The 11346-nt window shown below is 37.6% G+C and overlaps 1 pseudogene; it reads right to left on the bottom strand.

Annotated features, from left to right (window-relative positions):
- Positions 1-8421: 8421 nt before the first annotated feature.
- LOC133815072 (pentatricopeptide repeat-containing protein At4g39530-like) lies at positions 8422-10606 on the bottom strand (annotated as a pseudogene).
- Between the last annotated feature and the right edge of the window lie 740 nt (positions 10607-11346).

Below are 11346 nucleotides of genomic sequence, written 5' to 3'. Positions count from 1 at the left end.
GGGAGCGAATTTCCAATGGCAGTATTTGAGGGTTTCATAAAGAGAGTTTGGGGCCATCTAGGGATTGCCCAAATTTCTAGAATGACTATGGGGTTAACTTTGGTGAAGTTTAATGATGAAGCGACTAGAGATCATGTCTTAGAGAATGGAATCTTGCAATTCGATAGGAAACCTGTCATTATCAGGCCATGGACAACAGATTTGAGTACTATTAGACTGATCCGGTTGGTGCCACTTTGGGTCTGTCTTCATGACCTGGGATTGCAGTATTGGGGCAGCAAGTGTATTAGCGCTTTGGTGAGCACGATTGGCAAACCCTTATTAGTTGATAAATTCACTAGGGAACGATCTCGGGTTCAGTTTGCGAGGGTCTTAGTGGAGATGGAAATAACAGATGACCCTCCCTGAAGCTTACAGTTTGTCAACGAACATGGGCAGATTTATGAGCAGGGGATCGAGTATGAGTGGTTGCCTACCAAATGCAAGACTTGTTCTGGTTTTGGACATACTATGGCAGATTGCCGCAAGAATGTTAAGCCTATGTGGGTGGAAAAAGGAGTGGGGTCTAAGGCAGAGACTACTTTGGAGCAGGGAAACACATCTGAGAATAAGTCTGCAGAGCAACCAGTTCAAGAGTTGGGTAGAGGGAAAGGAGTAGATAACTCAGTCATTGACCCTAATGATGTTTCTAGTCCAGGGGAGGCTAACATGGATCAGTCTAAGGAAAGGGAAAAGGAAGATACCTGGCATACCCCTAGACGTACTGCGTCCCTGAACAAACAAGGACAAGGTGCTAATGGTTTTTCTAAACTGGCTGCTGAGCAACACAACAGGAATAATCAATATGGTGTACTTCAAGAATAGGTGCACGGTAGGATGGGTGACTATTCTGGAGGAAACTTAGCTAATGGATAAGTGTTCTTTCCTTAGTTGGAATATAAGGGGACTGAATAGTGTCAATAAACAGAATTTAGTTCAAGAAATAGTTAGAAGAAATAAGATTGGAATTGGTGGTTTATTGGAAACTAAATTGCGTGGGAATAAAATTAGGGATTTTATGTGTTATACCCAGATTTCGAGCCATGTTAAATGTGACCTCGAAAGCTGGATTCACAGCGAATGAACTCGTAAAGTCTGAAGTATGTTTCAAGACTAGACATCGAGCCTGCAAAGTTGAGACGACTTTGAATATATTGGCCTCGAAATCCACACGATCTCGAAGGGGAGCTCCTGAGATGGTTCAACCCTCAGGGATGAACTCGGATCAGGGGTTCCGAGCCTGACGCGAGTACGATCTCGAAAGCCATGTGACCTCGGGAGATGTCATTAGCTCGAAAGTTGATGTAAGACCTGGGAGAATAAGGCCTTGGAGATATATGATAATAATCTTGAACATCTACAAGTGTTGTCCATAAGAGACGTGGTCTACATTTATTACGGTAAATCCCCTAAAATCATGGGATATTATTTGATTAGTTATACGCCCCCTGGTCTTCAGGGGGCGTATTTAGATGAACGTTAGTGTTTGTTTTTGTTGTATTCTTACTTGCTTATTTGTTTGTACTTCCTTACTGGGCTTTTAGCTCACCCCCTTACTTTCCTTCCAGGTAGCAAATAGGATTTCTTTATGGCACGCGTGGTGACGTGAGGAGTTCTTTCATCATGGGGTGTATGGCGTGGGGTAATCCTATGGACGGAAAAACGATCAACGTAGAACGCCATTTAAATTATGTTTTGTTTTTAAGAAACTTTTCCTAAATTATCAGTGGGACTCAGTTATTTAATTTTTGGTTTCTTTGAACTTTGCATAAAAATCTATGTTTTATTTTAAAACTTGTGGCGCCAACTTGCATGGTTTTAAACAAGTCCCCCTGAGACTTTGATAATGAATGGTATTCTTTTATAAACTATGTTATGCGAATGTTTTGTAAGTATTAGTCTAGGGCGTTCTTTACACTTACACAATAATGGCGATTGCAGAGAAATTGTTGACTGAAGGAGAGGCTGCAAATATGAGCTCACGGACTCGAACAAACCGGAGGTCTTTTGTTTTCTCGGCTGGGAGAACATGCATGAGAAAGAGGTTCTCTGGGTTGGTCTCTGGTTTCGTCCCTTCCCTTTTTTGTTTCTGATGCGTGTAAAATAAGAGGAAGAAGAAGACCTTGAATATATAAAGGGAGAAAAGTGATAAAAAGGGTTAATCTGGGCCATTGGCCAGAATCCTAATGAAATCCGACGGTCAGGGGTCAATGACATGATGGAACCGAAAAGGTGGCAAACGAATGATCGTGGGCAGGTTTCCAAGGTACTCAAGTACCGTAAATGAGCAATACCCAAATGACGCGTGTCCATTTTCAAGTATATGACGGTACGGTTCCCGAAGAAAGTAGTTCAAAAGTTTCCTTCTCTTAGGATTTGAACAAATACTTTTGAGGGGGCAAAATGTTATACCCAGATTTCAAGCCATGTTAAATGTGACCTCAAAAGCTGGATTCACAGCGAATGAACTCGTAAAGTCTGAAGTATGTTTCAAGACTAGACATCGAGCCTGCAAAGTTGAGACGACTTTGAATATATTGGCCTCGAAATCCACACAATCTCGAAGGGGAGCTCCCGAGATGGTTCTACCCTCAGGGATGAACTCGGATCAGGGGTTCCGAGCCTGACGCGAGTACGATCTCGAAAGCCATGTGACCTCGGGAGATGTCATTAGCTCGAAAGTTGATGTAAGACCTGGGAGAATAAGGCCTTGGAGATATATGATAATAATCTTGAACATCTACAAGTGTTGTCCATAAGAGACGTGGTCTACATTTATTACGGTAAATCCCCTAAAATCATGGGATATTATTTGATTAGTTATACGCCCCCTGGTCTTCAGGGGACGTTTCCTTTTATATCGGATTACAGGCATTTAAAGCCATTTAATTTATTTGCACAAAAAGAGTAACTACCCGAAGTATGTGGGATAGTATTCTGCAATCTTCTCTATAAATAGAGAGATCATGCACCATTGTAAAGGACCGAATTTCTGAATCTTGAGAGAAAACTCTGAAGAATTCATCCTTGAAGAATTTTCAGAGATCATCTTGAGCTTAATAAAAAAAGACTCGTGGACTAGGTAGATTTAACTGCTGAACCACGTAAAAATCGTGTTTTGTATTATCATATTTATATTGGCCATTACTGTTCATTGTTTACGTTCTCTTCTTTCACTGTTGACGAAAAACGGCGTCAACATTATGGATCTTAAATTTCCTAATTGGGAGTTCTACTCCAGTCCGATAATAGAAGGGCGATTGTTAATTTTGTGGAGAAAGGGGCTAGCTAGATTGACTGTGTTGGAAGATTCGCCTCAGTTAGTTCATTGTCAAGTTTATATGGTGGGCGACAGGAGATGTTTCTTTGTTACTTTTATTTACGGTTACAACACAGTAGAGAAGAGAAGAAGCCTTTGGACGGATCTAACTCGTATCTCGCTGTCAGTTAAGGCTTGGATTGTTCTTGGAGATTTTAATGCTCCCTTTGCTGGTGGTGATAGATCTGGGGGTAATGCTATTACTAGTATTGAGCTGGCCGATGCTCTTGGTTGGAAAGTGAATGCTAATGTTGAAACTCTCAAATCTACAGGGTCATTTTTCACCTGGACTAATAATCAGGAAGGAACAGCCAGGATTTTTCCAAAAATTGATCATGTTTTCATTACTGAGGATTGGTTAGACATTTTCCCTCAGACTTTGGCTAAGTTTCGGTGGGAGGTTGTGTCGGATCACTGCTCTTGTATTGTATCTAATATACCTTTGGTGACTATGGGAAGCAAGCTGTTTAAATACTATAACTTCTGGTCTAACCATGATGATTTAAAACAGGTAGTATTAAGTAGCTGGGAGGTCCCTGTTCAAGCAGCAGGTTTGAGAGCTATTTTTATTCGTCTTGTTAGGCTGAAGCACAGACTTAAGAGGTTCAATAGGGACTGTATTGGTGATGTGGGGTATGGCTACCAGTTAGCTTCGATGGATTTCCAAGATCCCCAATTTCAGGCCCAAGCTAATCCGCTTGATATCAGATTACAGGAGGTGGTAAAGGAGAAGGCTGCTGAGTTCCATAAACAAGAACAGATGTATCATAGTTTTCTTGCTCAACGGAGTAAGATTAACTGGATTAGGAAGGGGGATATGAACTCATCTTTTTTCCATGCTTTTCTAAAGAAACGTAAGACAGAGAACACTATCGTTTCTTACATAAATGATCATGGTGTTCTAATTGATGACTTTAAGATGGTAGTGGACCATTTTGTTGAGCACTTTAAGAATCATTTAGGCTCCTCCAGACCGGCCTCTGGTTCAGTGGACCTGTGCTGTGTTGATTTGGGTCCCAAGTTGTCTGTTGATCAACAGCTGTCTCTTTTGTCTCCCTTCTCTAACAGGGAAATAAAGAACGCTTTTTTCAGTATTCCTAGCACTAAATCTCCCGGTCCTGATGGATATGGATCAGGTTTTTTCAAGCTGCTTTGGAAGGAAATTGGTCAAGACATCTGCTCAGTTGTCAAGCATGGATTTACTACAGGAAAGGTTCCTAAGGAGCTGGATGAAACGACTATCTCTTTGATCCCTAAGGTCTCAAGTCCAGCTAAGGCGTCTGATTTCAGGCCCATTGCCTGTTGTTCAACTCTTTATAAGGTCATGGCTAAATTACTTTGTTCTCGGTTGGCTTTGGTGCTCCCTTCTCTTATACAGTCAAACCAAGGTGCTTTTGTTCGTGGTAGGACTATTGCTCATAATATCATGATTCTTCAAGATCTTATTAAGAATTATGGTAGAGCGATAACTTCCCCTCGCTGTGCTATAAAGATAGACATAAGCAAGGCGTACGATACTGTTGATTGGTTATTTTTGGAAAACCTCTTGAAGTCGTTTTGTTTTCCTATGAAGTTTATAGGTTGGGTGATGAACTGTATCAGAAATACCAATTATTTCTTGCTGTTAAATGGCCGGGTTCAGGGCAGTTTTATGGGGAAAAGAGGTTTACATCAAGGGGATCCTATGTCACCGCTCCTTTTTGTGATCATTATGGAATATTTGACTAGAAGCATTCAATGGGCATCCAGGTCCCCTCATTTCCGGTTTCATCCATTGTGTAAGAGCATAAATTTGATTAACTTGTGTTTTGCTGATGACATAATTCTATTTTGCAAAGGCACTATTGGGGCTGTTAGCGTTCTTAAGGGTACTCTTGGATTGTTTAGTGAGGCTTCTGGGTTACAAATAAATTCCTTGAAGTCTATGGTCTATTTTGGAGGAGTTCCTATAGAGGATAAAAGAGAGATTTGTCAGCTATTGACTCTTTCTGAAGGGTTCTTTCCTCTTCATTATCTTGGGGTCCCTCTTAGGCCTACTAAATGGAAGCACTCGGACTGTGAGATCATTGTTCAAAAAATGAGAACTAAACTTTTCACCTGGTCTAGTAAGCACCTCTCTTATGCTGGCCGGCTGCTTCTCATCCACTCTGTTCTGTTTGGTTTGCGAAATTTCTGGATGAACGTGTTCATTCTTCCTCAGAGCATTATCAAGGAGGTCGACAAACTGTGTAGAAAATTCCTTTGGGGGGCTTCGGGGACTCGCAGTAAGCTGCACTTTGCTTCTTGGCAGCAGGTTTGTCTTCCCAAGGCATTTGGAGGTCTTGGTCTTAGAGATGGGTCTAGATGGAATAGAGCTTTGCTGGCTAAGTATGTCTGGGCAGTCACGAATAAACAGGATACATTGTGGGTCAAATGGATTCAACATGTCTATTTGAAGGGGGCTGACTTTTGGAGCTATGGGTTGAAGTCGGACACTAGCTGGTATTGGCAAAAACTATGCCATTTGAGAAATAAATTCAGCAAAGATGAGGTGATGGCAGCTGGTTTTTCTGGGAATTTTAAACCTGCCTTGCTGTATATCAGTAGTTTAAACCAGCAAATAGTAGCCTATAAAAGAACTATTTGGAATCGATCTATTCTTCCTAAGCATAGATTTGTGCTATGGATGGTGGTCAATTCATTTTTGTTAACCAGAGATAATCTTGCTAAAGCTAATCTGCAGATATCTAGCTTGCTGTGTCCGGTCTGTAATGAGCATTTGGAGAGCCACCAGCATCTTTTTTTCGACTGTTGCTTATCCTTGAAGGTGTTGGGTTTCATCTTCACCTAGATTGGTTTTCCTGCCTGGTCTTCTATGTACTCGGCCTGGACAGTCAGTTTAGGTGCTGAGATTTATAACCGTTTTAGTCTCACTTTGAACATGATTCTTGCTGTTGTGGTATATAGTATTTGGAGGAATAGGAATAGGTGCTTATATGATGGTTTTTCATTGACAACTTATAGTATAGCCAAAGAAATTATTACCTTAGTGAAGTATAGATTGTATATGGTTCATACTAGGAAAGATGCCCCTCTTTTCAAGCTCTTCTTGAAGAAGCTCCAATTATATGTAATGTGAGAGTGGGTTCTTGACTGTTAGTTGGTTTCGGTTTGGGCTATGGCCTTGTTTGTATATGTCTGTTTTGTTCAATGAAGTTTTTTTTCCTTCTTGATAAAAAAAAATAATAAAAATGATTTAAAATCTATTTTAAAATAAAAAAATCATTTTAAATGTGTTAACATGAAAAAATTATTTAATTTTAATTAAACTAAGTTTTAATTCAATTTAAGTTGTATAATTTTCTAAAACTTAGCCTAAATAAAATTAAATAATGTTAGAATTTTTTTATTTCAAATATTTTTTCAATTAGAAATGTACTTTTTAGATTTTTATTAATTAATTAAAATTAAGATAAAATTGGTATAAAATATGACTTTTGTAAGATAAAAAAATTACTTAGTGATTTAAGTGCAACATTTCATTTTAGATTGCTTATTGACTTTTGCCACAAAAAAAAATTACTTAAGTACAACATTTTATACTACTTACTAATTTTTGTCGCAAAAACCTTTTTAAACAACTTACTAATTTATACAACAAATTTTCCTAATAATAATAACAATTAAACTTTCACAGTGTCACAATAAAAAAATTTAATGTCACTAACAAATCAAGTCATGAGTTTTTTAATTTTCTTACATGTACTAAAGTTCATTATGGCATCTTGCTTATCTAACTTGTATATAGGGGTGGTAATTTGGGTCACGACACGACACGATTAAGGTAAATATGAACACAACACGTTTAATAATCGTGTCGTGTTCGTGTTTGAGTTTGAGTTTTTGACACGTTTAATAATCGTGTCATGTCATAATCGTGTTGAACCGTTTAATAATCGTGTCGTGTCATAATCGTGTCAGACACGATAACATGAATAATTTGCATAGGTTTTATGATTTTTTTCATATAATTATGATTAATCGTGTCATAATCGTGTTATCGTGTTCGTGTCGTGACTCGTTTAATAATCGTGTCGTGTTCGTGTTCGTATTTTTGACACATTTAATAATCGTGTCGTGTTCGTGTTTACCTTAATCATGTCGTGTCATAATCGTGTCGACACGAATCTGACACGTTTCCATAAATTGTCAACCCTACTTGTATACCCACATCATTTTCACTAGGAGTTTATTGTATTTTCAATACTAAATTATGTAACATCTCATTCACCAATTATTCACCAAATAATTTAAATTATTTAGACAACCTTATTGATGAAAAAGTTTGGAGAATAAATTCAAACTAATATAATTAATTCCGGTTAAAAGAAAAATGATTTTGATAATTAAAAAAATATTTGAAGACAAAATGTGATGGGATAATATAGGCTCCATACAACTTATACTGAAGGGCAAATTGACTTTTTGTTTTTGGGGTTTTTATTTTTTTGGATATTGGGAGTGGAAATTTTGATCTTGAACTTCCTATTTGTAAGAAGAAATGTATTACTATATATTATACTATGACCGGTAATTATTGTTATTATAAAACAACAAAATTTATCCTACTTGGTAATTTTAAACCATTATAAGCATATTCACTTCCCACTCATTGTTTACTAAATAAATTAAATAAGAAAAATATAGTTATTTTTTTATTAGTGAAGATCATTTTGAATCTAAATTTTACATTAAAATTATGAAGACTATGCTTTGAATTATTTTTATGTTTAAATTTTAAATAGGGATGAAATATATTTCCTATATTAAGATTCATGGTATTTCATTTTAATTACCCCATATTTTAAAAATGTATTATTACTTTAACATGTATACTCTTCCCATGCATGCGTTGTGTATTCTTATATCTATGCAAACAATAGAATTATGTTGCTAAGAATTATGCTTTTATTTGGTTATGTGTATATTAATATATAAACATTCTTATTCTATTTAAGGATCTACACTAAAGAATCATGTAAGAAAAAGATATGAACATGTCAAAATTTCATCTAATTCATTTGCTATATCTCAATCCAACTACTTCCTCTCTCTTTTGAAACACCCCTTTCAACCATACTCCTTGATTTTCTAGCATCTTCCCAAAGACCCATTTCAGAATAAACATTCGACAATAGTTTGTATGACGCATCATCCTCTGCAACTTAATTAACTTCTCAACATACCATTCACCTAGCTCTTTGTTCCCATGTATCCTACAACCACTAAGCAAGGATCTCAATATTGTAGGGCATGGATCATAGGGCATTTCTTTGATTATGTGTCTAGCATTTTCGAGGTATCCATTTCTTGAGAGAAAATCAACTACGTAACCATAAACATCTTGAAATGGTTCCATCTTATAATCTAAGAGCATAGACTCAAACAAGACAAGGCCTTTGTCAACAAGACCCATGTGACTACAAGCAGATATAACTGAGACAAATGTAGCTTGGCTAGGTTGTAGGTTAGCTGACTTCATTGTCTTAAAGATTTTCATGGCTTCTGTTGTAAGACCATGATGAGCATAAGCCATGATCACGGTATTGAATACAACCACATCATTGAGTCCAAACAACTTGCTATATGTCATTTTTGCACTACCAATGTCCCCATATTTTGCATAAGCATCTATAAGGCCACTAGCAAAAAATACATGTGTTTCAAATCCAATTTTGATGACGAGAATCGATAGTTTTCGTTAGGTTATAACCAGAAAAAGTAGCGCAATAAATCGGAATGTTGCCCAAAATAAACTCATGCAATAATTCGGAATGTTGCCCAAAATAAACTCATCAAGCTTTCCACCATCTTTCATTAGAGTGTTTAACAGTTTTATAGCTTCACAAATATGTTATTGATGCACCAATGCAGATATCATAGTCCCCCAAGACACATAATCTAGTCTATCACACTCGTTAAAAAATTGAAAGGAATCATCTAATAACCCAAAATCAACATACCCCTTAATTAGTAAACTGCACAAGTATCCATAGGAAGAGAAACCACACTTAATAATGGCACAATGAATATGCCTAAAATTCCATTGGTTTTCACTTTTAAAGTAAGCTTCTAATATGCTTGAGAAGGTATATTCATTTTATTCAACTCCTAAGCTCCATAATTTATCAAAAATCTTTAGGCTTTCCTCGTAACAATGATTTAAAAATACCCCAAAATCAACTGATTCCACATGGTTATGTCCTTAGAAAGCATATTTTCAAATAATAGACGTGCCTTCTCCATAGCCTGACGTCTAGAAAACATATTGATAAGCGAATTTGTAATGTTCACTCTATCTTGAAGTCCATATTTTATAGCAAAGCAGTAGAATTGAAGTCCAAGATCAATGCCAAACACCTCTCCACATAGTCGGAACAGGACCGAGAAAGTTCCGTGATTAGGGTTCATTCCTTCTAGCAGAAAAAGAGTGGAACAAGCTCGCAATATCTTTTCCACCATTCTTACCTTAAGCGAGGAATGAAAACATAGTATTCCATGATATAACATCCTTATTTCTTATCATATTTAAAGCCTTCAAAGCAAAGTCCTGCCTATCATTCCTGAAAATACATTTCCATGAGACAATTCACTAATAAACTACTATATTCTACATCACTTTTGATTATCAATCCGTGAATGTGTTTTCCAAAATCCACATTTCCCATAACAGAACAACTCTTGAGAGCACTGACAAAGGTAAAGCAATCGATGCTTATACCTCTATGTAGCATTAAAGAAAGAATGTTTAAGGCTTCAATTCCCTGTCTGCAATGCATGTATCCTCCAATCATAGCATTCCAACAACCAACAACAAGATTGGGCATAGACCCAAACACACTTTTCAGCCGATTGAATGTCTTCCAACTTAGCATACATGTTTAAAATAGAACCACCCATATATAAGTTTTGTTCAATACCCACTTTCACAGCTAAACAATGAACACATAAACCAAATTCATAGGCTCCCACTGTAGCACATGCCTTCAATACACTTCCGAGATTGAATTCATTTGGTTTGAACCCACTTCTTACCAATTTCACATAAAACTTAAAACCCAACTCATGCTCTCCATTTTGAACCGCGCCTGAGATCATCAAAGTCCAAGAAACAAGGTTTATGTCAGTCAATTCATCAAATACCTTGAGCCCATCTCTGAAAACCCCACATTTTGCGTACATTTTAATCAAAAGCTCTACTGGTCGCATGAATGATCTTATTTGTCCTTAATCATCGTTGTTCAGATAAACTATAAGGTTTATCCTCGACCATCATACATTTAATCATATAAAAAAAATATACTCTATTGGTCAAATTAGATTCTCATTTCTCCTTCTTCTTCTGAGATATTCATGCAAGACTAGTGGAGAGGTGAGAGACCAATAGATGATGACTTGCTCGCCACCCTTCTTTGCTTTAGTAATTGAAGAGTTGTAACACTCTTGAGATTCCCTTTGATTTCCAAAGGCACACCCTACTCTTGTGTCGGTTGGGAATTTCATGGCGAAATGTCATATGGACATGATTGCTTAAAGCTCCATCAGTATGAACCTCCCTATTATCCCTCAAAAATCCAGAGATGACATGGAAAATGAGAAAGCGGCATGTGGCATCACAAATCAAGGAAAAATGATGAAGTATTGAAAAAAGACCGATGAGCAAAAAAGATAGGTCCGAGACTTATAGAAAGTCAACATGGCCTAAACCCCCTAGGGGTGGTTGGCCTGGCATTGGCCCCCTAGGGGTGGTCAGCCTAAGCATGCACAAGAACCCCTTAGGGTGGTCGACCCACCCAATCCTTCATAGGGTGGTCGGCCTACACCCCCAAAGACACTTCACTGGGTAAAACTCACACTCGTTCAAACTAAGATCAACAGGCCTAGCACCCAACAGATCAACAGTCATAGCACCCAGAAGATCACAGGTCTAGCACCCAGAGGACCAACGG

This window comes from Humulus lupulus, chromosome 2 (genome assembly GCF_963169125.1).
Source record: "Humulus lupulus chromosome 2, drHumLupu1.1, whole genome shotgun sequence".
Lineage (NCBI taxonomy): Eukaryota > Viridiplantae > Streptophyta > Magnoliopsida > Rosales > Cannabaceae > Humulus > Humulus lupulus.
Note: the sequence above shows the minus strand (reverse complement) of the source record. Positions and strands in the feature narration are given on the sequence as shown.